Source organism: Nicotiana attenuata, unplaced genomic scaffold, assembly GCF_001879085.1.
Source record: "Nicotiana attenuata strain UT unplaced genomic scaffold, NIATTr2, whole genome shotgun sequence".
In the NCBI taxonomy this organism is placed as follows: domain Eukaryota; kingdom Viridiplantae; phylum Streptophyta; class Magnoliopsida; order Solanales; family Solanaceae; genus Nicotiana; species Nicotiana attenuata.
This window is the reverse complement of record NW_017671803.1, coordinates 15,149-41,062: the sequence shown is the minus strand read 5'-3', so window position 1 is coordinate 41,062 and position 25,914 is coordinate 15,149. Positions and strand designations below refer to the sequence as shown.

At 38.7% G+C, this 25,914-nt stretch overlaps 1 long non-coding RNA gene across 1 annotated transcript; it reads right to left on the bottom strand.

The window, feature by feature from the left end:
- Window positions 1-13,399: 13,399 nt before the first annotated feature.
- LOC109210317 lies at window positions 13,400-15,261 on the bottom strand. The gene is made up of 3 exons (XR_002065527.1): window positions 14,875-15,261; window positions 13,787-13,820; window positions 13,400-13,593 (listed from the first exon to the last, which is right to left on the bottom strand). It is a non-coding gene; the product is annotated as an uncharacterized LOC109210317 (long non-coding RNA).
- Between the last annotated feature and the right edge of the window lie 10,653 nt (window positions 15,262-25,914).

Below are 25,914 nucleotides of genomic sequence, written 5' to 3'. Positions count from 1 at the left end.
AGACCATTTAGTCTAAGATATGAAATGACATTTAGATAAGGAAAGACTAACCGGATGTGATGCATAAATGGATGCAAGCTTCCTAGGAAAGAGTATTCCTCAAACCCACAAAACAAAATATCATTAATTTTAATTTTTAAATCTTTTAGTGTAATTAATAGTATTGATTTGACTTCGAAACTATCCAAAAAGCCCGGCCTTAGTAGGAGTGGATAGCGGGGGAATTTAAAAATAGCCAAATTTATAAGTGGTAACTGAAAAATAACCACAATTTTAAAAGTAATTGAAATTTAGTCACTTTTTATGTAAAGTTAAATCTGAACGAAAACAATGTTCAAAATCCAGAAAATATTCCAGCATAATATACTGAAGTTCCAGCATAATATACTGGTCCAGCATAATGCTGGAAGTTCATACACAGGTGCTCCAATCTCCAGTATATTATGCTAGAACCGTGTGTTGGAGTCCTAGCATAATATGCTGGAAGTTCATACACATGTGCACCAATCTCCAGAATATTATGCTGGAACTTTCCGTGTTGCAGCAAAATAGTGGTTATTTTTCAATGAATTTGCAAACGCTGGCTACTTTTCTATTATCAGTCTGAAAACTGGCTAGCCTATGCTATTTTCACGTCGATACGGGACTGGGTGGACGGTCTATCTGTCCTTATGTGGTATTACCAGCCATTCTAAAAGAGCAGTTGACAGAAGTACAGTCGGACCTTTCTATAACAGCATCCATATACAGTCAGACCTCTCTATAACAAAATCTATATATAACAACCAAAAAATATCGGAACAAATGAAGTTGTTATAGAGAGGTTTGACTGTATAACAATCATTCACTATAAAAGCCAAGCTTTTCTTGGAACTGATTTGTATATTATGTTACAATATATGTCCTCTATAACAACAGTTCATTATAGCAACAAAAAAATATCGGAACAAACGAGGCTGCTATAGAGAGGTTTGATTGTATAATAACGATTCACTATAAAAGCTAAGTTTTTCTCGGAACATTTGTAATTATGTTATATATATGTTCTTATAACAGCACTTCACTATAGCAACCAAAAAATATCGGAACAAACGAGGTTGTTATAGAGAAGTTTGACAGTAGAGAGGTTATATATAATATTTGTTGCAATTTTAATGAATTTTGATACATAAATTATGCTTTGCATGAAAAGTACTAAGTTCAAATGAATTCGATACAATAAAATTGGGTATCCACCTAACAGTTCATTTAACAATTTCAAGTCTTCATCTATATGATGTTTCGTCCATTTTAGTTTCTATTAATTTTCAACATCTTCTTGTTTTGTCAAACAAATATTATTCCCTCAAGATGGTTCACTTAAATGTGGCAAATTAATATACACATAAATATATCCTATTGTGATTATTATGAATATTTTTTTTCTTCTTCTCTATTTATCCTAATTTTTGGAAGATAATAGTGGTGCTCAACTGCTCATAAGTCACAATTGCAGAGATTTACGATATCCAAAACCAAGATTGAGGGACCAATATGGCCAGCCAATTTTGGCTTCTCAAGTCACCAAATTACATGACAAAAATGTCAATATCCATGTAAAGTAGCTTTGATGGTGTGATGACCCAAAAGGTCATCTTTTATTTTAGAAACTGTTTCCGTGTTTTGAGGCCTTGAAATCCTTCTTTTATCTCTTCTCGATTTGCGTGCGCAGTCCGGGCGCTATACCGGAAAGATTTTGTGTGAAAAATTTAAGAAATAATAATTTTTGGCTTAAAAATATAATTTTTGTTGACTTCGGTAAATATTTTGGATAAACGGACCAGGACCCGTGTTCCGACGGTCCCGGAGGGTCCGTAGAAAAACATGGGACTTGGGCGTATGCCCGGAATCGAATTCCGAGGTCCCTAGCCCGAGAAATGAATTTTTGAAGAAAATTGTTTGCTCGAAAATGTTGCGGCCAAACGCACACGCAAGTATACGCGGTCGTCAAGTAATAAAGTGACTAAAAGTCGGATGTCGAACCCACGAGGACTTATGATCAACTATTAACTAAATTAGACTATCCTAATTATCTATACAAGAATTAAACCAAGAAGTATTTGATTCTAAACTAATTAAAATAAATAAAAACAAATAATGAACTTTAAACAGAGGAAAAGAGCAGATTTTTATGATATCAATGTAATGAAAACGATCTAGGGTTATGGGCTATCTAACATTCCTATTGTATTCTTCAATTGAATTGACTAACTAATTTATCTAGTTTATTGGTTGACAGGGTTAATATTGCTCATAAGAATCTGTCGAGTTCTTACTCGCCTATTCAAGCTAACCTAACTCCTATATGTCTATGGAATTAGAATCAACAAGAACGCATTTATAATTCCTGTAAATCAACCAAGCAAGGCAATTAGGTATATGTCTATCCTAACCGCGAATCCGTTCCCCGAGGCCCAGGTTCAAGAACTTGCTCTACTCAATCCTATATGCAATCTAGAATTCCCACTTTCGAGTTCAATTCAAGATTCGTAGATAGTATTCAATTGGTGATCAAGCAATCAAATAATTAAGTGCAGGATTAAATAAATAAACCAATATGATAAACTAAGAAATTAAAATCAATATCCGAATAACAATAGTCATGAAAGAACCACAACCCTAGAACGTGAAGTTTAGCTCCACATAGACATGGTAGCAAAACAACAAATCATACAAAGAAACATAAAAAGACTAAGTTGGTGGAAGAAAAGATGAAACCCGGCCTCCACGGCGGCTCTATGCTCTTCCTTGGTCAAAAATTGCTCTAAAAAACGTTCTCCTATGTATATATACCAAGTAGGGTTGGGCCCAAACAATTATACCTTCTCCAATGTGAAAAAGGACACTTTTCCCGGGCTTAACTAGCGCGGTCGCGCACCTGGACGCGCATCTGGGCGCGCTAGTTGACAAGTGTTCTGTTTCTAGGCGCGCTAAAACTAGCGCGACCGTGCTATTGCACATTTTTCACCCTGTTCCATTCCGAATTAGGAAAAACGTAAAACATGAAAGTTGTATCCCTTTGAGTTAGCTTTCCAATCATATATTGTGGAGCTAAAATGGAGTTCTGAGCAAAAGGTTATATCTATTTTACTAGACAGTGCACAATATGCCTGCTCGATTCTTCGTTCGCTCTAACTATCATCCGTTAACCCCCATACGCGATCCCGGCTTGTATCCTTGGTCTTTTACTCAGATTTCAAAGCTCCAAATCACTTTAATTCATTCCATAACATCTATATAGCTCGGAATTACTCCTATAAGGCATAAAACACACAGTTAGTGCAAGACACTAGCGATTAAAGTGCAAACTCAACTAAAGTGCAGTAAATTAGAGTGTAATAAGCGACTAAAATACGTAATTATAGCCTATTATCAGAAAACATAAGGATTTTTGGAAATGGAATGGTGTGTGATCTCGTTCGTATAGGGCCCGTATTTTGGTTCCGGAGCCCGGTACAGGTTTGATATAATATTTAAGTCGTGTCTGTAAAATTTGGCAAAAAACGGAGGCGATTTGATGTAATTCGGTCCATTGGTTGAAAAGTTAGAAATTTTGAACTATCTTGAAATTTCATGAGTTTTGGTGTTAAATTCGTTGTTTAAGATGTTATTTTGATGATTTGATCGCACGAGCAAGTCCGTATGATGTTTTTAGACTTGTATGCATGTTTGGTTTAGAGCCCCGAGGGCTCGGATGAGTTTTAGATAGGCTTCGTAGTGTTTTAGACTTGGTAAAAATTGTTGCAGGTTCAGTGCTGTTGCAGAGCCTCTGGTCTCGCAATTGCGAGATCAAGCCTCGCATTTGCGACCTACTCATCGCAATTGCGAAGAGTAGCTGTGGAGGCCAGTGTTCGCAATTGCGAACAGTTCTTCGTATTTGCGAAGGAGACAGGGCTAGGGGATTATCGCAATTGCGACCAAATGGTTCACATTTGCGAAGGTAGCAGGCCAGGCCAAGCTTCGTATTTGCGAAGCCTTGGTCGCATTTGCGAGTTCGCATTAGCGAACATATGATCGCAAATGCGATACCTACAACTATGTAAAACATAACTTAGTCGGGATTTTTAACTCATTTCTCAAATTTTCGAACCCTAAACCTTCCTAGGCGATTTTTCAAAGACCCAAACTTCTCCGAATTATAGGTAAGTGATTTCTAACTCATTTTCTTCAATCTATTTCATCTTTTTACATGGTTTCATCTCAAAATCTAGGGGTTTTCATGGGAAATTGGGTGTTCTTGGGTAGAATTTAGGAATTTCAAATTTGGGGGATTTGGACCTCAATTTGAGGTCGGATTCTGAAACCAATTATATATCCGGGCTCGGGGCTGAATGGGTAATCGAGTTTTGGTCCGAACTTCGAGTTTTGACCAAGCGGGCCCGAGGTCAATTTTTGACTTTATGGAAAAAATATTGGGAAATCTTTGATTATGCATTGGAATTTGTTTCTTTCGCGTTTGTTCATGTTATTAAGTTAATTACGGCTAGATACGAGTGAATTGGTGGTGGAATCGAGAGGTAAAGCAGTGGTTGAGCTTTGAAATACCCGTTGGCTTGAGGTAAGTGTTTGATCTGACCTTGACTTGAGGGACTAGGGATCCCCGACTTGCTTACTATGTGAGATATCATGGGTGTGGCGTATAGGTGTGGTGACGAGTACATATGCGCCACCAAATTACTTGTTTAGCTCGTTTCCTTTCCCTATTTCCCTATATCTTGCTTCATGCCTTATTTGCTACTTGCTCATAAATGTTTCCATGTCTAATTGATTTATGTTAACTGTTGTTCTCTTTATTGAATTATCTAATTGCTTCATGTTAACTGTTGTTCTCTTTATTGAATTACTTAAGTACTTCATGTTAACTGTTGGTGTTCCCGTTGAAGTATTATTGGTTTCGTAGCTTCATTTGATTACCATGTTGGCTTATATTGATTTATTGGTGCCTTATGGTGCACCTTGGTTGGTCTCGCTGAGTAGTTTTCACTGGTGAAGTTTCATAATCATAGTGATATTCAATTGTGTGGATTGAGGTATAAGTAATGTGGGGATTTGAGTTAGCTTGTGAAACTCTTGTCTTTATTCTTTTGTGTTTGGTGCTGATATATGTATTGGGATCGGGTTGCACGCCGCAACAGGGAGAATAAGGGTGAAATGTGATTGTCTGGTGGGATCGGGTTGCACGCCGCAACAAGGAGTAATATGGGTGGACAGGTGGGATCGGGTTGCGCGCCGCAACAGGAGGAATAAGGGTGATATGTGTTGAGGAGTAATAAGGGTGGACAGGTGGGATCGGGTTGCACGCCGTAACAGGGAGGAATAAGGGTGAATATTGATACTATTGTTTATATGTTGGGATTGGGATGCGCGCCGCATCAGTTGGACAGGTTCACCAAGCTTTTCACTACTACCTATGGCGGTACATCTTCAGAGGATCCCAGGACTATTTGGACAGTTACCATGACGTTCTTCGGAACATGGGGATAATGGAGACCAATGGGGTCGACTTTGCTGCTTTTCGCTTATCACGTTCCGCCAAGAAATGGTGGAGGGATTTTTGTTTGGCTAGACAAGCTGGGTCGCCTGCTTTGACTTGGGATCAGTTTTCTCAGCTATTTCTGGAGAAGTTTCTCCCTATCACTCAGAGAGAGGACTATCGGAGGTAGTTTGAGCGCCTTCAGCAGGGTTCTATGACCGTCACTCAGTACGAGACCATATTTATTGACTTGGCCCATCATGCTCTTCTTATGCTCCCCACCGAGAGAGAGAGGGTGAGGAGATTTATTAAGGGACTCGCTCAGCCTATCAGATTGCAGATGGCTAAGGAGACAGGGAGCGTGATTTCTTTCCAGGATGCAACCAATGTGGCCAGACGAGTCGAGATGGTTTTAGCTCAGGGTAGTGGTCAGGGGTCTGACAAGAGGCCACGTCATTCTGGCAGGTTCAGTGGTGCCTCATCTGGGGGCAGGGATTCTACTGGTATAGGCCACCATCCCAGGCCATTTCATTCAGCGCTTCAGGCATCCTATGGAGCTTCAGGGAGTCGTGGTCTTATGTACCTCCTTCAGGGCAGCCATCTTATAGTGCACCGCCAGCTTCCACCAGAGCACCTCCTCTTCAGAGTTACTATCGCGGTCAGCCGGCCCGTCAGGGTCAGTCTCAGTTTCCTCAGCCGCAGTATTCAGATGGATGTTTTGAGTGTGGTAAGTATGGGCATATTCGGAGGGCTTGTTTGAGATTAGTGGGTGTTCAGTCGCAGCAGCAGGGTTCTCGTGCCATGATTCCAACACCGCCTGCCCATCCAGCTAAAGGTAGGGGTCAGGGAGCCAGAGGTAGGGGTCAGCCCGCTAGAGGTGGAGGGCAGGCCATTAGAGGTGGAGGCCAGACCGCTAAAGGTGGAGGCCAGCCAGCGGGAGGTCATCCCAGGGATGTGGTTTAGGGTGGTGGGGCCCAGCCCTGATGTTATGCTATTCCAGCTAAGCCTGAGGCTGAGTCCTCCGATGCAGTTATCACAGGTATGGTTTCAGTTTGCAGTAGAGATGCTTCAGTTCTATTTGATCTAGGGTCTACGTACTCCTATGTGTCATCTTATTTTGCTCCATATTTGGCTGTGCCTCGTGATGCCTTGAGTGTTCTCGTGTATGTGTCCACGCCAGTAGGGGATTCTATTGTTGTAGATTGTTTCTATCGCTCATGTGTGGTTGTTATTGGGGGTCTTGAGACTAGTGTAGATCTCCTACTTCTCGATATGGTGGATTTCGATGTCATTTTAGGGATGGATTGGCTGTCACCTTATCATGCTACATTGGATTGTCACGCCAAGACCGTGACCTTAGCCTTGCCGGGGTTGCCGCGATTGGAGTGGAGAGGAACTCATGGTCATTCTATCAGCAGGGTTATTTCGTATGTGAAGGCTCGGCATATGGTTGAAAAGGGGTGTTTGGCTTATTTGGCCTATGTTCGTGATTCTAGTGCTGAGGTTCCTTCTATGGATTCTGTACCAGTTGTTCGGGAGTTTCCAAAGGTATTTCCTGCAGACCTGCCGGGGATGCCACCCGACAGGGATATTGACTTTTGCATTGATTTGGCTCCGGGTACTCCGCGCATTTCTATTCCTCCGTATCGCATGAACCCGCTAGAGTTGAAAGAATTCAAGGAGCAGTTGCAAGATCTGCTTGATAAGGGCTTTATTAGACCTAGTGTCTCACCTTGGGGTGCGCCAGTGGTTGGGGGATTATCGCAATTGTGACCAAATGGTTCACATTTGCGAAGGTAGCAGGCCAGGCCAAGCTTCGCATTTGCGAAGCCTTGGTCGCATTTGCGAGTTCGCATTTGCAAACATGTGATCGCAAATGCGATACCTGCAACTGTGTAAAATATAACTTAGTCGGGATTTTTAACTCATTTCTCAAATTTTCGAACCCTAAACCTTCCTAAGCGATTTTTCAAAGACCCAAACTTCTCCAAATCATAGGTAAGTGATTTCTAACTCATTTTCTTCAATCTATTTCATCTTTTTACGTGATTTCATCTCAAAATCTAGGGGTTTTCATGGGAAATTGAGTGTTCTTGGGTAGAATTTAGGAATTTCAAATTTGGGGGATTTAGACTTCAATTTAAGGTCGGATTCCGAAATCAATTGTATATCCGGGCTCGGGGGTGAATGGATAATCGGGTTCCGAACTTCGAGTTTTGACCAAGCGGGCCCGGGGTCGATTTTTGACTTTTTGGGAAAAATGATGGGAAATCTTTGATTATGCATTGGAATTGGTTTCTTTAGCGTTTGTTGATGTTATTAAGTTAATTATGGCTAGATACGAGTGAATTGGTAGCGGAATCGAGAGGTAAAATGGTGGTTGAGCTTTGAAATATCCATTGGCTTGAGGTAAGTGTTTGGTCTAACCTTGACTTGAGGGACTAGGGATCCCCGACTTGCTTGCTATGTGAGATATCATGTGTGGCGCGTATAGGTGTGGTGACGAGTACCTATGCGCCACCAAATTACTTGTCTAGCCCGTTTCCTTTCCCTGTTTCCCTATATCTTGCTTCCTGCCTTATTTGCAACTTACTCATAAATGGTTCCATGTCTAATTGCTTTATGTTAACTGTTGTTCTCTTTATTGAATTATCTAATTGCTTCATGTTAACTGTTGTTCTCTTTATTGAATTACTTAATTTCTTCATGTTAACTATTGATGTTCCTGTTGAAGTATTATTGGTTTCGTAGCTTCATATTATTACCCTGTTGGCTTATATTTATTTATTGGTGCCTTATGGTGCAACTTGGTCTCGCTGAGTAGTTTTCACTGGTGAAGTTTCATAATCGTAGTTATATTCCATTGTGTGGATTGAGGTATAAGTAATGTGGGGATTTGAGTTAGCTTGTGAAACTCTTGTCTTTATTCTTTTGTGTTTGGTGCTGATATATGTATTGGGATCGAGTTGCACGCCGTAACAGGAGGAATAAGGGTGAAATGTGATTATTTGGTGGGATCGGGTTGCACGCCGAAACAAGGAGTAATAAGGGTGGACAGGTGGGATCGGGTTGCGCGCTGCAACATGAGGAATAAGGGTGATATGTGTTGAGGAGTAATCAGGGTGGACAGGTGGGATCGGGTTGCACGCGGCAACAAGGAGGAGTAAGGGTGAATATTGATAATGTTGTTGTTTATATGTTGGGATAGGGATGCGCACCGCATCAGCTGTTATTATGTTTCCATTTTCTTTTGAGGCCCATTATTGTGATGTTGAAACACCCTTAAGGATTGGTTATAGCTGAATACTAGTAGAACATCTGGGTTCCGAGTTTATTTAAATGCCAGTTATTGCTTTATCACATCATGTATTTCCTTTCTGTTTAGTATAAACTGTTGCAGGTTGTATATGTTGTATGCCCAGCCATAGCCTCGTCACTACTTCGTCGAAGTTAGGCTCGGCACTTACCAGTACATAGGGTCGGTTGTACTGATACTGCACTATGTACTTTCTGTGCAGATTTTGGAGCTAGTGGCTGATCGTGAGGTTGGTTGCTATCACTGCTTCCCGGAGACCCAAGGTAGTCCTGCAGGCGTCCGCAGGCATTGGTGTCCCCTTCTATCCTATTTCATTTTCTGCTTTATCTATTTGCGAGACAGATGTAAACTTTTTGTTCAGACCCTTATTTGTAGTATTCGTAGACTGTTCGTGAGTTGTGACACCAGCTCTGGGTGGAATTTATTACGGTTTTGTTATTAGTACAAAGATAATCTTTTAAATTGTGTTCTTCCGCATTTAATTGACTGATTTATTTTTGTTAAGTTTTAATTATAAAAAAAAGGGTAAAAGAAAAAGGTGAGATATCCTGTAACGTTGGCTTGCCTAGCGAGTACAATGTTAGGCGCCATCACGGTCCCGACGGTGGAAAATTCGGATCGTGACAGATGGGACGGAACATTTTTATAGAAAATTGACAAAACTTCAAAACTATTATAAATATATTGTATTTATTACCCCATATTGATAAATATTATCCCCGTAAAAGATTATATATAGCTGGTACTGTAGCAGATTATACTGCAGTAGCAGCCTACACAATAGCTTCGTTTCTTCTATAAATAGAAAAAATTTCAGTTCATTATATCTATCAGTTTGAAGTTGAACAATACATCAATCTTTCTTTATACTTATTTTTGGTTTATTTATTCTAAAATCTTTATTTTATAACAAAAACCATGTCGTCATCTTATTTAAACAAAATTCGGTTGAGGTTGTAAAAAAGAGTTGAAAATAGGTGACTAACATGAGGAAAAAAAATTGCTATTTCATTTATAATACTCGTCAAAGATCTTAGCACCTCAATTTCACCACTTTACTAAAGTCTCAGTTGCTGCAATAGGGGTGAAGCTTTTGCCAAAAATTATATTATATGTATAAGGTTAAATTTTTTTTTTCATGTGTGTACATGAGATGTTGAATTTTCTTTACTTCTTTATGTGTTTACTATTTTTCTTTTTCTTTTTTACTGAATTTCCTGGATAAATATTCTGCTTCCGCCACTAGCTGCAAGATCTGAAATGTGATTGGAGAATTATGACATTATAATATATTAAATTATATAATTATATTTTGAAGATATATCAAAAGACATTGACAGGAAATAACTACCACAGAAATATAAAATTTAACTAAATTATTCACGTGATTGAGAAAATTCAAGATAAGTTGGTGCATGGACTTGACGCAAAAACGATCCACTTCTCCTTTATCTTGTAAACAAATTCCATAGGATAAATGAATATTTTAATAATTTAAGTAAAGAATTTTTCGAAAAGATTGAGGCGTGGGCATTATATAATTGTAAGCCAACCATGTGACCCCATATGGACCAAGACAACACTGTCAACATCCCAAAAAAGTACTTACTGTTCGATAGGAATTGAATTTTTAATAAATAACTAAAAAAACAGCTCGGTGCACGAAGTTTTTCGTATTTACGTAGAATTCGAAGAAGGGCTGCACCTTAGAAAAGTGTGATATAGGAAGTCTACCTTGATACTAGCATCAGTAACTGATGATTACATAATTCGAATCTGTGACCTTTAAGTCAAACGCAGACAACGTTATTGTTGCTCTAAGGCTCCCGGCGTTTTACATTTTAATAAAAGATGCTGAAAAAATAACTAAAACGAAAGAATATATCAGAAAGAGAAAATTAGTTCGATTATAATTTTTTTAATTAATGAAAAATAGGTTGGACAAATTGTTACAGATCAATTAAAATAAGAGAAATGAGGCACAATATCAAAAATTAGAGCCCGGGGTCAAAGTAACGTGTAAAAAGTTCAAAAGAACACAAGTAACACAAAGAAATTATGAAATCAAAATTAATAAGACAAGTATATCACATAAAATGAAACGAATGAAGTGCAACAACAAACTTAGTGTAATCTCATACAGATGCGAAGCCAGGATTTTAACCTTATGGGTTCGGGATTATAATCCTTTTAAGTTATTGGATTCTAAATCAATAATTTGTACATATTCATTGGATTTCTTAATACAAATATAAGGTTTGAACAAAAGCTACTGTGTTCGACCGAACCCGCAGCCAATACTGTGGCTCCGCCCCTGATCTCATAGGTATAGAGAGATGATAGAGAGATTGTTTTTGATAGACATCGGCTCAAGGAAGATGATTAAAATATAACTTAAATGAATATTTTTATTATATAATTTTCTTTTTCCTTTTTTAAAGTTATAAGTGATATATATCATCAAGATATTAATTAAAATTTCAAAATAGCTAGGATATTGATGGGCAATATAGTTAGCTCCATAGAATTAGCTAGTCACGAGGCCTTGTTTTTGAACCAAGAGACAAATTGGTTAGTGTGCTCCTCAAATTGGTACAATTAATCGAACAAGAATAACTTTGGACACATGAATTGTGTCAATTCCAAAGTGGGAATCGAAGATTTTTTGGGACACCTTTGACCTGAGGTGCAACTATTGTATAAGTTGTAGTGGAACAAGTGGAAGAGTGATCATGAGGTGTCTCAAGACTTTAATGTGTCGAAATTCGATATTATCCGTCGGTTAAATCATTCTATAACCATATTAAATAGACGGATCAAATCATGTTCATTTTTGCCTAATCAGTCTCCGACCCGCCCATATTCTACCTAACTTGCCCGTTTGCCGCTGCTGTAGTGGAACAAGTTGAAGAGTGATCATGAGGTGTCTCAAGACTTTAGGGTGTCCAAATGAATTCGAAATTCTCCGTCGGTTAACTTATTTTTTAACCATATTAAATATGAACGGATCGAATATCTTATATATTTTTTCTAACCCGTCTTCGACCCACCCATATAGTATCCCATTACCTGTTTGCCGCTCCTGTAGTGGAATAAGTTGAAGAGTGATCATGAGGTGTCTCAAGACTTTGCGGTGTTCAATTGATGTTTATGGACAGATTCACGGTGCAACTTATAGATTTACGTGAACTCGGTAACTTTTCTTTATGTTATGTATATGAATATTAAGAAATCAACTTAATATAAATAAATGAGTACAAATCTAATTATTATTGTATATTAACTTGAGATATTATAGAAATACATAAGTTTTAAGTTCTACATCCATCTCTATGACGTTCATATGATTGATGATGATCTTAGGCCATCCCTACCTTAATTGATGGCTAACATTTAGATGTGGAATTTTCAGTTTGTATATTGTCATCTCTTAGAAGCAATTCTTAGCATTTATCTCTTATTTCGTTATATGTGTAAGCATTTATCTCTTATGGCATTGGAATTTGGCAATTGTAATATAGTCACACTACTCTAATAGAAAATATAAAATAGTAAAGGTCAAACTTTCTTAAAATGAGACTTATTCCTAAACAAAGAGATGCCAATGAAATTAGAGAGTGAACATGATAAACTTAGTTAGTTGTCATAAATAATAATCCAATGTCATAAATAATAATCCAATGTAAGTATTTAGAAATTATGGTTTTGCTCACTACAACAAATTTGATTATCAATGATGAATTATTTTGTCATCTATGATTCACTTTTCGTCACCAAAGATTTTTTGTGACAAAATTTTTTTGTCAATCTTTCGTCTCTAAAACACCGTCACTAATAACATATAAAGGCAACTTTGTGTTTCGTCGCCAAATAATAAAGTATTAAATACGAAATTCTTATTCATCCCCAAATACGTAATATTTATGACGGATTTATTTGTCATAAAAAGTACCAAAAAATCATACTTAATAGTATGATTTCGTCACTAAAAAGTGCATTAATGTCGACGAAACTGCCTCGTCTCTAAAAAATTAGTTTAATTACTGACGGCGTCAAATGTCTCTAAAGCTATGTGTGTTTCATAGTTGAAAAATCGTAAATTTGTCACTAAAGACTACCTTTTATCTACAAAAAAGTATTTCGTCCCGAAATATATAATTAGTGACAATTATAATTTTGTAGTTAAAACTATCATCTCGTCACTAAAAAAAATATTTTTACTGACAAAACGAAGTTGTCACTATAAGTAATGATAATTAGTGACAATTACAATTGTCAAAAAATAGAAAGTTGATTCGTAGTCAATAAAAAGATCATTTTGGGACATAAATTATTTTTGTCACTAAAAATAGTGAATTTATGACGAATTTAATTTGTTTCGTGACGAAAATGTGATATTCCTAAAAACTATACAAAAGTGAACTTTTTTGTCACTAATAACAAATGTTTGATGACGTTTATATTTGTATTTGTTTTAGATCGTCGTTATACGAATTTGAAATAACATAATAAAACAATCAAGGTAATAACAGAAAAACAAAAACAATCAAAGGTAACAAAAATATTCACCATTGATCATAAAACTAATATTAAAACTATATTGAAATAAAAGCTCCTTTAATTAAAAAAAACATAACTAAAGTGAATATGTCCAACATAGAAGTCTAACTGAGAAATATTACTCCTAAACTAGGACTAAGAAGTGGAGGAATGCAGTGACACTTCACTTGCAATTAGTCTTGATCCAATAGTTAGCTTCATATGCCTGTATAAAAGATAGAGAAAAAATTAAGATTTAAGTTAATACTTTATGGTATCATGGTATAAATAAAATATAATTGGTATAAACTACAACTTCTTGTTAGATGTAGAGTTTAATTGGTGAAACAAATAAATGAATTGTGATACAAATAAATAAAAATGAGAAAAAAAATTAAATAGTGTGAAGTTAAGTGTACCCAAAGTTGATAATCTGGTGGAGCTCAATCTTCGCTGTATCATTAAAAAAACATTCGAACTTAGATGCTAAAAGAATTATAATGCAGTTCAAAATGGCAAGAAATGGACACAGTCGAAAGAAGGAAACAAGACTGTCACATGAAAGAAGTGGCAAAACAAGTCAAAATGCAGAAGAGAAGCACAGAATGTTTAAAAGAAATGGGCTTCAAGCAGACTGGAATTGGTCAAGAAATATGGAGATCAAGCTAGGCACAAAAGTCAGCAGAAAGTGCTGTGATCAAATCCCTTGGGAGATGATCATAGTACTGATGCTTTTAACTAACAGTGTGTTCTTTTTTGCAGGGAAAGTTACTGTATTCATGCCTCATCTTTTGCTAAACTATTCAAGGGTGGTATTAGCACATTGTGCTCATTCCCTAGACGGAATAGCAAAGATGAGCACAAGCATGGAAGATTGGAGAAATTATACTAGTCTAATAACCAATCTCTGTAGGACTAATATGCACATGAGGATATTATGTAGTAATGCAGGATGGTTGGTTTCAGATGCAAGCAACCAAGGAGACTTTCTAAAGCATACAAGAGCAATGATTTGGTGGGGTGTTTTATACCTACAACCAAAAAACAAATCAACTCATACAGGGGGTCAGGCAAGGATGCAAAAAGCAGGATATTCAATTGCAGATCATCAAATCCAAGAGGAGGAGATGGTGATCAGTAGTTACGATATCTATGTGGTATTTGATGAAGGAGAGAAGTCAGAAATCATTTCCTCCTATTTGCTACAACTTCAAAGGGTGGTATTAGCACTTTGTGCTCATTCCCTTGAAGGAATAGGAGGCAAATGCATGGACACATGATAGTACAAGATAAACTGGGATGACAGTGCAAGATAAACTGATATTACTAATGCACATGAAGTATAATAATCAGCTCACTAAGGTCACCAACTACCAAATGGAGATCACAACAACAAGATGGAAAATGCAACAGAAACAGTGGACATATGCCAGATTGGACAGGAATTTCAGACTCAATGAATGCAAAGTGGAGCATAAGTGTAATACAAAATACTAGCAGGACATACCAGGAAGGAATTCAGGCAGCAAAAACACAAGAAGCTGAAATAGAGATTGGCCGCAAAGGAAATAGACCACAGCACATAGCAGGACTCAAATATGAAGACTGGACTACTACAGGTAAATTCATGAAATGCAGACAATCATGGGAAAACATACATATCATCTGGGCAAATCAAGTGTTTCTGCAGCAGCAAGAAGGGAATCAACAAGCCAAAACAATCACAATGGATATGATCGTACAAGTCAAAAGTGGCTATGGATGCAAAATGCATGCACATTGGTTCAGAAGGCTTCAAAGGCTAATACTTAGCATATGTAATAATGCTAGATTTCAGTATGATTTTAGGATAGTAGTAGCTTGCAAAGTTTATTTGTTACATTTTGTAATACCTCCAAACATGTTTGCTTTTATTTTTAGATATTTATAAAATAGCCCTAGGCACACTGCCTAGTGAATTTTGCTTTAAAAAAAAAGAATTATAATTGAATTTATCATTTAAAGATGTAGTACTTCTAACCTTGATGGTGATGAGCCAATAAAATGACGCTTCATTTCGCTTAATATTTCCTCTTGGCGTGCCCTTAAAGTACCCAACTCAGAAGTTAATGTTTGTATCTGTATCCGCTGATCTGCTACCTCAGTTTCAGCTACATTTAAACGTTCTTGTAAACCATGTTGGGCAGTAGCAGCATCCTCTTTTGCCCTCCTAAGAGCGTCCTCTAATTCTGCTGTCCTTCTTTTTGTTGCTGTAGTTGTATTAGGCTTTGGACCATAGCCTAGTCCTTTAATATATCCCGATCTTGTACCAAGTACATTATCAACAATTTCATCAATAGTCATTGGATTCTCTTCAGAAATAGACTGAGCTCTCAAATCTCTCATTTTGTTCTACATAAAATATTACATCAGTTAAATTAATTATAAGATAGAATGAATACATGTGACATGTTACTAAAATATTACTTATGTAGTTAGTCACAGCCTCTAGAGATAACCATCCTTTTTCACTCGAGTAATGGGTGCTTTTGTAGAACTCAATCCTATTTGGCTCTATTCCTTCATGTTCCTTCACAACCTACACAATATGAAAATAATATGAAATATTACTAAAATATCATCTTAATAATGAATGTGTAGGGTGATTGAACCTCAACCACATTGACATGATTAGATTACAGGCTCAACAAAAGGTAATGAATGTATGTGGAACAAAGCTTTTTACCTATACCAACTCCTGTCAAGGCAGCCATTTTTGAGAGTTTTGTGAGACAGAACATTGCAGAGTCAGAAATTGATGTGACAAGCAATATTAGACAGCTAACGGAGAGTAGTTATGGCTTCCCAACTAACAGCAAGACGGAATTTTTCTATGCTGACTGTCCTTTTATACAAAAATAAACTCAGAGAAAGGAAACACATAAAGGTTTTATATCAGAAAGCTCAATATATTTTAAGAGCCTTAAAAATACTACTACTAACAGTTGTTGTAGAATACATAATGCAGACACAGAATTGATTTTCCTTGTTATTAAGGTCCTAGATGTGATACTAATATTTGACAATTAAAAGTTTAACTAAAGCATGCTGACAAAGATTTAAAGAAAAGTAAAGAGATACGAAAGAAACAAGTTGCACAGAAACTTCCCCACCTCTCAATTACCAATTCACCATGACTTTGTTCACTATAAATTACATCTCAAACTTAAAAATAACTAAATAGGCTTCAATGTTTCACGGCAGACTCCCCTTGATCCTTGGGGACCCTTTCTCATATTCCCATGGTCCAAACATTGATCTAAAGTCGAATATGTAACTCCAGCAAAGACCCTAAACACGCATCTAACTATCTAAAAATCAAAATCAAATCAAATAAAGAATGTTGATTTTTTTCTCCAATTTGATCCCTTTTATGTTTGGTTCAATTTCTTGTGACACCCTTTGTTTAAAATTTTATTTTATACCAAGATAGTTAAATCAATTTTTGAAATAAATCATTTGAATATGTTGCATTCACTATTGTTAGTTAAATTTTTAGGGGGAAAACGAAGCTAAAAATGGGTCCAACCTTAATTCTGGACACATAAAAAGGTTTCCTCTCTGAACCGTACTTGAACAGACATTGTTGCAAAACCAATCGTGTTTTAATTCGTTCTCTTCCTTTCTTACTTCATAGTAAGTTCATGTGCTTTCTATTCTTCCTTATTACCCTAAGTTTCTAACTAATCATTTACCTTTTGCAATAGAAAAATTTAAAGGAACTTAAAATCAATATTATATTAAAAGATTTTGTTAACGGAGGAAGTGAGAAACAATAATAATTATTTGACTATGAAGGAGCTAGTTAAAACTCAATTATAACCGCATGTCTGACTTAGCTTGCTTTTTCGATATGTTTGTGCAGTTGATCATGGATAAAGATTGGATGCATGAACGGAAGTTCTCTAAAAAATATATTGAGGGTGTTCAATCTTCTATGCAACTCATTCGGTCAAACTTTGATCGAAATTCTAACGTTCGATGTCCATGCCAAGACTGTTTAAATATAGATTTTCAAACACAAGAAGTAGTGTATGACCACTTGTTGATAAAAGGAATTACGGGAAGTTACGTGCAATGGATATACCATGGGGAACAATCACAAAGGAGAGAAAAAGATGAAGCAATTTACAACGAAGACGAAGACGGAGACGAAGATGAAGAACATGACAACGATGATGGAATTAACGCTATGTTAGAAGATGCCAGTGGAAGATCATTTGCCAATTTTTCGGAGGAGACAACAACTGGTATTAATTTATGTGGTAATATGCGTGAGAAGGAAGCCAGAAAGTTTGACAAATTGTTGGAAGAAGCTGAACATGAATTATACTCGGGATGTCAGAAATTCTCAAAGCTTTCATTCCTTGTAAAGTTTCTAAACTTGAAAGTGTATAATCATTGGAGTAATAAGTCATTTGATATGTTGCTAGAGTTACTACGAAAGGCACTGCCAAATGGTGAGACACTTCCTAAGTCATATTATGATGCTAGAAACCAGCTGCAAGGTTTGGGATTAGGATACATTTCTATCCATGCTTGCAAATATGATTGTGTGCTTTATTGGGGTGAGCGTAAAGATAGACAAGAGTGTCCACATTGTGGTACTTCAAGGTGGAAACTTAATAACGGAAAGGATAAAAAGATTCCTCATAAAGTCTTGCGATATTTTCCATTAAAGCCGAGACTTCAAAGGTTATTTATGTCAAGAAAAACAAGTGAGGACATGAGGTGGCATAAAGAAAAACGTCTTGATGAGCCAAATGTATTAAGGCATCCTGCTGATTCTGAAGAGTGGAAAGAATTTGACAAGAATCATCAGTGGTTTGCCCAAGAACCTCGGAATATTAGACTCGGCCTTGCAACCGATGGTTTTAATCCATTTGGTAACATGAGCACAACTTATAGTATGTGGCCTGTCATTCTAGTTCCTTATAATCTTCCTCCTTGGAAATGTTTTAAGGATCCATTTATGTTAATGTCATTGCTTATTCCTGGTCCTCAAGCACCAGGAAAGGATATTGATGTTTATTTGCGTCCTTTGGTTGATGAATTGAATGAGTTATGGAGTGAAGGTGTAGATACATTTGATGCATCAACAGGGGAGTCCTTCAAGATGTATGCTGCTGTTATATGGACCATAAATGATTTTCTAGCTTATGGTAAGTTCTTAAACTCCTTACTGTCCAAGATGCCTAAATAATTGTTAAATAGAAGATTTTGGATAAGTTTTACTAGTATACTAATTGTAAGTAATTTTTGTATAGTTTAGGAATATAAACTAATGTGCGCATATATTATTTCTTATGGATTAGGTAATTTATCTGGATGGAGTACTAAGGGATACATGGCATGTCCTACTTGCAATAAAGATGCACCTTCACACAAGTTAAGAAGTAAAATCTGTTACATGGATCATCGCCGGTATCTTGACCCTAAGCACACATGGAGAAGAAGCAAAAAATTTGATGGTAAGATAGAAAAAAGATTGAAACCAAAAGAGCTCTCAGGAGATGATGTCTTACAACAATTGGATTTTCTTAGTACTTATAGACCAGGAAAACACCCAAATAATAAGAAAAGAAAACGTCTTCCTGAAGAGTTGAATTGAGTGAGGAGAAGTATTTTATTTGAGTTGTCATATTGGAAGAGCTTGAAGTTGCGACACAATTTAGATATCATGCATATAGAAAAGAACATTTGCGAGAATATTTTGGGGACAATACTGAGTATTGAAGGGAAAACTAAGGACACGTATAAAGCAAGACAAGATCTTAAGGATATGAACATAAGAAAAGAACTATGGTTACAAAATAATTGTTCTAGTTATACAATGCCAGCTGCTTGTTATAATATGTCAAAAAGTGAAAAAAGGAGTTCTATAAATTTTTAAAATCAGTTAAATTTCCTGATGGTTATGCTTCAAATATCTCACGGCGTGTAAATGAGGATGATGATAAGATAACTGGACTCAAAAGTCATGACCATCATGTTTTGTTACAACGACTGCTGCCTATAGCTATTCGTGGATTTGTAAATAAAGATGTCTCTTCAGCATTGATTGAGTTGGGCGATTTCTTTCAACGATTATGTTGCAAGACTTTGAGAAAAGATGACTTAGAACAAATAGAAAAGGATATAATTTTAATATTATGTAAGCTTGAGATGATCTTTACACCTGCTTTCTTTGATGTTATGGTACATTTGGCTGTGCATTTACCACAAGAGGCTATGTATGGTGGACCAGTACAATATCGTTGGATGTACAAAATTGAAAGATTTTTGTGCAAGCTTAAGCGTTATGTGCGAAACAAGGCACGACCAGAAGGTTCTATTGCAGAAGGCTATCTTATTGATGAATGTTTGACATTTTGCTCTATGTATCTTACTGGCATCGAAACTAGATTTAATCGTGAAGATCGAAATGATGATGGATCTAGTAACAAAGATGAAGTTGTTCTGGACATATTCTCAAAGAGTGTTAGACCATTTGGAGATGGAAACTATGATACCATACCAAAGAAAGATTTTGATATGGCTCGGTGGTATGTCTTGAATAATTGCGAAGAAGTAGAACCTTTTCTTCGGTATGTTATTTTTCTCTCTATTGTTAATTTTCTGTTTTAAACAATTTATAAGTAATTTATTTTGCATACAGGGAGCATAAAGAAGAGTTGATGAAGCAAGCTGCTGCGAATATAGAAGAGAAACATAGAGAACAATTTCCTTTATGGTTCAAAAGGAAAGTAAGTAACTTTTTAAGATAAGAATCATCTTAATGTGTTTAAATTCTAATTTGTTTTCCTCTTTACTAATTAAAAGTAATAATTTTTTCATTGTAGATTATGCAATTATATAATAAGGAAAAGCCATTGTCTATCAATCAATTATATCCTTTGGCAATAGGACCTGATGTGCGTATAATGGGTGTACTGTAAATGGTGTTAGGTACCATATTCAAAGACGCGATGAACTACGTAAAAGTCAAAATTACGGTCTAGTTGTTGAAGGCTATCACGAAAATGAGGTGATTGATTTTTATGGTATTATAACTGACATGATTGAGTTAGAGTATCTTAATGGAAATTCAGTTCTGCTATTTAAATGCAAGTGGTTTGATCTTCGCAAGAAGACGGGGATGCAAAAAGATAAAAAATTTAAGAGCATCAATGTTAATAGATTTTGGTATGAACATGATTCTTTTGTACTAGCTACTCAAGCAAAGCAAGTATTTTATATTGATGATCCGAAATTGGGAGAAAATTGGCGAATTGTCCTAAAATTTCAAGATTAGACACTTATATGATGTGCCAGAGATGCAAAATTCAGAGACAGGAAATGGCGAAACAAATGATGAAGTATATCAAGATGTTAAAGTTGAAAGTAATTCAATTGTCAATGATACGGATAATATGTTGAGTCAACTACATAGAGATGATGTTGATTCGGTTACCCTAGATGCAGCTGTAATTGAATTGGAGGAACATGAAGTTGGTTATGACGAAGAAAATTCTGACGAAGAGGATGATACAATGGTAGAGTATATCAGTGATCATGAGGAGAATGAGGGGAATGAAGGTAATAATAGTACTAATGAAAATGAAGTCGATATCACAGATGATGATGACGACATTGGTTTGTTATATAACCTCATAATAGTAAGGTCAGTAACCTGCTGGGTATGCATCTTTTTTTAATATATTATGTTGGCGATAGGGAGAATGAGAGGTTTTATATAATTAGGCCATTTATAGATGTCTTGAGGTAATATCCGCCTAGGTCTCTCTGTCCTTTTGTTTTCTAAACTTGCTAACAAGTAGATAAGTTGAGTTTGTGGAACTAATTATCAGGCTTGTTCTGCTTTAATGTAGGGTTCATATTTTCAGTTAGTCCATTTGTGGCAATTCCAGAAAAACTTTAAAGAATTTTTGCATCTTTGGATTAGAGGTCAACTGTGACGACCCGGCCCGTCGTCACGTGGGTTACCGCCCCATTTTTCCCATATTATATTTCTCTATGCTTCATTATCTGTATTTGAGGTAATCGAGTTGGATTGGTTTGGTTTTGGTAGGAAATGAGATATTTAGTCTCTTTAAGGAAAGCTTGTTTTGGAAAAGTCAACCGGAAGTTGACTGGTTAGTTAGAGGGCTCGGATGTGATTTTCGGAGATTCGGTTAGCTTCGGGGGATGATTTGTGACTTAGGAGCGTGATCGGAATTGGTTTTGGAGGTCCGGTGTAGAATTAGGCTTGAATTGGCGAAGTTAGTATTTTTGGCAAATTCCGATTGGTAGGTGAGATTTTGATCCGAGGATCGGAATGGGATTCCGAGAGTTGCAGTACCTCCGTTAGGTGATTTTGGATGTGTGCGCAAAATTTCAGGTCATTCGGAGATGTTTTGGTCGGGTTTTTGATCGAATGCGTATTGCGGAAGTTTTGAAGAAACTTAGGCTTGAATTCGATGTGATTTAATGGTTTTAGCGTTGTTAGACGTGTTTTGAGGATTGGAACAAGTTTGAACAATGTATTAAGATGTGTTGGTAACTTTGGTTGAGGTCCCGGGGACCTCGGGGGTGATTTCGGGTGGCTAACGGAAGGAATTTGAAGTTGGAAAATTGCAGGTTTTTGGTTGCAGCAGGTGTTTCCGCATCTGCGGAAAGGAGATCGCAGATGCGGTCTCGCAGAAGCGAGCTAGGCCTCGCAGGAGCGGAAATAGGAGCCCAGAACAGGTTCCGCAGAAGCGGGACATTGGGTCGCTTAAGCGGTCCCGCAGATGCGAAGTTGGACCGCAGAAGCGGAAAGTCGCCTTAAGTGAAAGGTCCGCAGGAGCGGACGTTGACCGCATAAGCGGAAGGCGCAAAAGCGGGAATTAATCCGCAGAAGCGGAAATAACTGGCAGCTTAAGTGAAAACATCTTCCTCGCGAATTTTTGAAAGAGTAACATTTTGGACTCCGAACCTTGAGAGCTTTGAGGCGATTTTGAAGATGGATTCGAGGGCTATTATCAGGTATGAACTCTTGGACTTAGAGCTTGACTTTATGGTGTATAAACATGAATTTGGACTGAATAATTAAGGAATCAAAGGTCAAAAATGGTGGTTTAGGGCTTGAAGTTAAGAGAGTTTAAAATAGGGATTTGAGGGGTCAAATGGACCCCGATTTTGATGATTTTGATATGTATAGACTCGTGGCGAGACGAGGAATCCGGAGATGTGAATTTCGTAATTTTTCGAGAAGTGGGCCCGGGGCTCGGGTTTTGCCAACTTCGTGATTTTTTTGATATTTGTCGAGTCTTTTCGATTGGGTTACGACCCATTAGCCTATTGTGATGTATTTCTTGTGGTTTTGATCAGATTCGACGCGCGAGGAGGTCGATTCGAGGGGAAAAGGCATAGCGAGCTAGACTTTGACCGGCTAGAGGTGAGTAATGATTTTAAATGATGTTTTGAGGGTTTGAAAACCCCGGATTTGCACAACTTGGTGCTATGTTGAGATGAGACACGCGTTCCATGACGAGCGCGGGGTCATTTACTATTGGGGACTGTGACTTGGTCCAGTCCGGATGATATTTTACCGCGTATTAGCAATGACTTGTTGTTTTCACTATGATTTGGGCTTGTTGCCATATTTGGGGCTTATTGCCGACTGTTTGAACTCTTTATGAACTATCATCACTGTTTTCCTCACTGTTTGAAATATTATTTGAACTCAGTCCATGTGATTTACACTGTTTCTTGAACTCAGCCATATTTACTCAAACTTGGAGTTTTAAACTGATATTTGAACTACTGTTTGAGCTGAGTATTATTACTTTACTGTTGCCCGAGGGGCTGTTGACTATTTCTGGACTGATCGAGGCCGAGGGCCTTATGTGAGGGCATGATGAGTGAGGTGATGAGGCTTTCAGGCCTCGTATTGATACTGTTCAGGCTTTCAAGCCTTGTTGATAGCGCTTGGGCTGTAGGAGCCCCTCCGGAGTCTGCACACCCACAGTGAGCGCGGGTACCCATCTAGAGTGATTAAATATTGAACAGTGGTAACAATGACACTGTTACACGTGTTTGGTCAGGTAACAATGGCTGACCAGTCAAGTAACAATGTCTGACTAGTGGTAACAATGGCACTGTAACACGCGTTTGGTCAGGTAACAATGGCTGACCGGTCAGGTAACAATGGTTGACTTACTGGTTGAGTATGATTGATTTTTAACTGTTTTCAAAGGATTTCCTTACTATATTTCACTGGTTTCTACTGTTTTCTGATGTTGCTGCTTGAGATAGCATTATTTGTGCCCTTGTGGGATTTTATGTTCTCGGTTATTTATTTTTATTACTCACTGGGTCGGAGTACTCACATTACTTCCTGCACCATGTGTGCAGAGACAGGCGCAGCTGAGTTCGTACCTGAGCGCTGATTTCCTTCCAGACCAGGCGGACCAGGAAAGACGAGGTAGCTGTCGACGTCCACAGCCCCATTCCTTCCTTATCTTCTGCATATTTTATTCATCTTAACACTATGTTTCCAGACTTGTAGTATTTTCACCAACTCTGTAGTAGCTCGTGACTTGTGACACCCCGATCATCGGGCTGAGTTTGGGGATGGTTTTTCCCCGTTATGTTACGTTTATTTCCATACTTGTGATTAATCAGTATCTATGGTTTACACCTGTTATGCTAAGAAATTGTCAAAAGCAGTGTTGATTGTTCTGTTGGCTGGCCTTGTTTTCACGAGAGGCGCCATCACGACCGGGTGGGAATTGGGTCGTGACAAGTTGGTATTAGAGCCTAGGTTACTAGGTCTCACGAGTCATGAGCAGGTTTAGTAGAGTCTCGCGGGTCGGTACGGAGACGTCTGTATTTATCCTCGAGAGGCTGCGGAACCTTTAGGAAAACTTCACATTCTTGAAATCCTTGTCGTGCGACTTTGTTGAATCCAAGAACTAAACTTCTGTGTTCTATCCTCTCGCAGATGGCGAGGACCCGCGCTACAGGACGAGGCGGACGACCACCGGTACCACCTATTGAGGGCACTAGAGGCCGTGGGCGCGGTCGTGGTCGTGGTAGGGGCAGAGTCGCGAGGGCAGCACCTGTTGCTCCACCAGTTGCTCCGGCTCAGGATCAGGCCCTAGCTGCAGACATTCCAGCAGCACCTGTACAGGCACCGGCAGCGCCCATTGTGATTCCGGGTCTCCAGGAGACCTTGGCTCAGATACTATCAATTTGCACTGGCCTAGCCCAGGTAGTTTCAGCCACTGCTACAGCGGCTACCTCTCAAGCTAGGGGAGGCAGTTAGACCCCCGCCGCTCACACACCGGAGCAGGTTATGCAGGGTTTACAGACACCGGGAGCAGCTCCAGCTCAGCCGGTTGCACCGGCAGCACCAGTTGCACCAGTCGCACTAGTTCAGGACTTTGTAGTCCTAGTTATGCCAGACGATGAGCAGCGTCGTCTTGAGAGGTTCAGTAGGCTCCAGACTCCATTTTTCAGTGGTGCTCAGGGCGAGGATGCCCAGGGATTTCTGGACAAGTGTCAGCGTATGCTTCGGACAGCAGGGATTTTGGAGACCAGCGGGGTAGCATTCACCGCATTTCAGTTCACTGGGGCTGCCTTCACATGGTGGGAGTCGTATGAGCGGCGTAGGCCGGCAGGTGCAGCACCTTTGTCATGGCAGGAGTTCTCCACTATCTTTTTGGAGAAGTGGGTACCACAGTCTCAAAGAGAGGAGCTGCGCAGGCAGTTCGAGTGGCTTCGACAGGGAGACATGACTGTGACCCAGTATGAGGCGAGATTTTCTGAGTTGGCCCGTCATGCCTCGTGGATAGTTCCGACCGACAGAGAGAGGATCAAGAGGTTTGTAGATGGACTTAACTATCACCTCCGTGTTCTGATGACTCGAGAGAGAGTTCTGGGTATTTCCTTTGAGGATGCAGTTGATATTGCTCGTGATATTGAGATGGCTCGCCGTCAGGACAGAGAGGAGAGGGAGGCCAAGAGGCCTCGAGGTTCTGGTAGCTTCAGTGGTGCTCCGTCTAGGGGTCAGTTCCAGCAGAGCAGAGGTCGTTCATTTAGGCCTCCTCAGTCAGCTCGCTCTGAGTATCGTGGGTCATCTTCCGGCCGAGGTCATCAGGGTTATCAGCAGAGCCAGCCATCTCTCAGCGCTCTTCCAGCTCAGGGTTCATCACGAGCTCCATCTGTTCAGGGTTCCTCCAGACCGAGTGTGTCAGCCAGTCACTCTGATGTGCGGGGTTCCCTTCAGTCCTATTCTCCAGCACCCGGGAGCTGTTATGAGTGCGGGGAGGTTGGGCATATGTGGAGGCATTGTCCTCGGCGCCGTGGTAGTCAGTCTCAGCAGAGGGGTCAGCCCTCGTCTTCTGGCCCATCTTCTTCAGCACCCGCCCCGCCAGCTAGGGGTGAGAGTCGCGCAGCTAGGGGTCGCCCCAGAGGGGGAGGCCGATCGGGCGGTGGCCAGGCGCGATTCTATGCTCTCCCAGACAGGAGAGACGCTATTGCA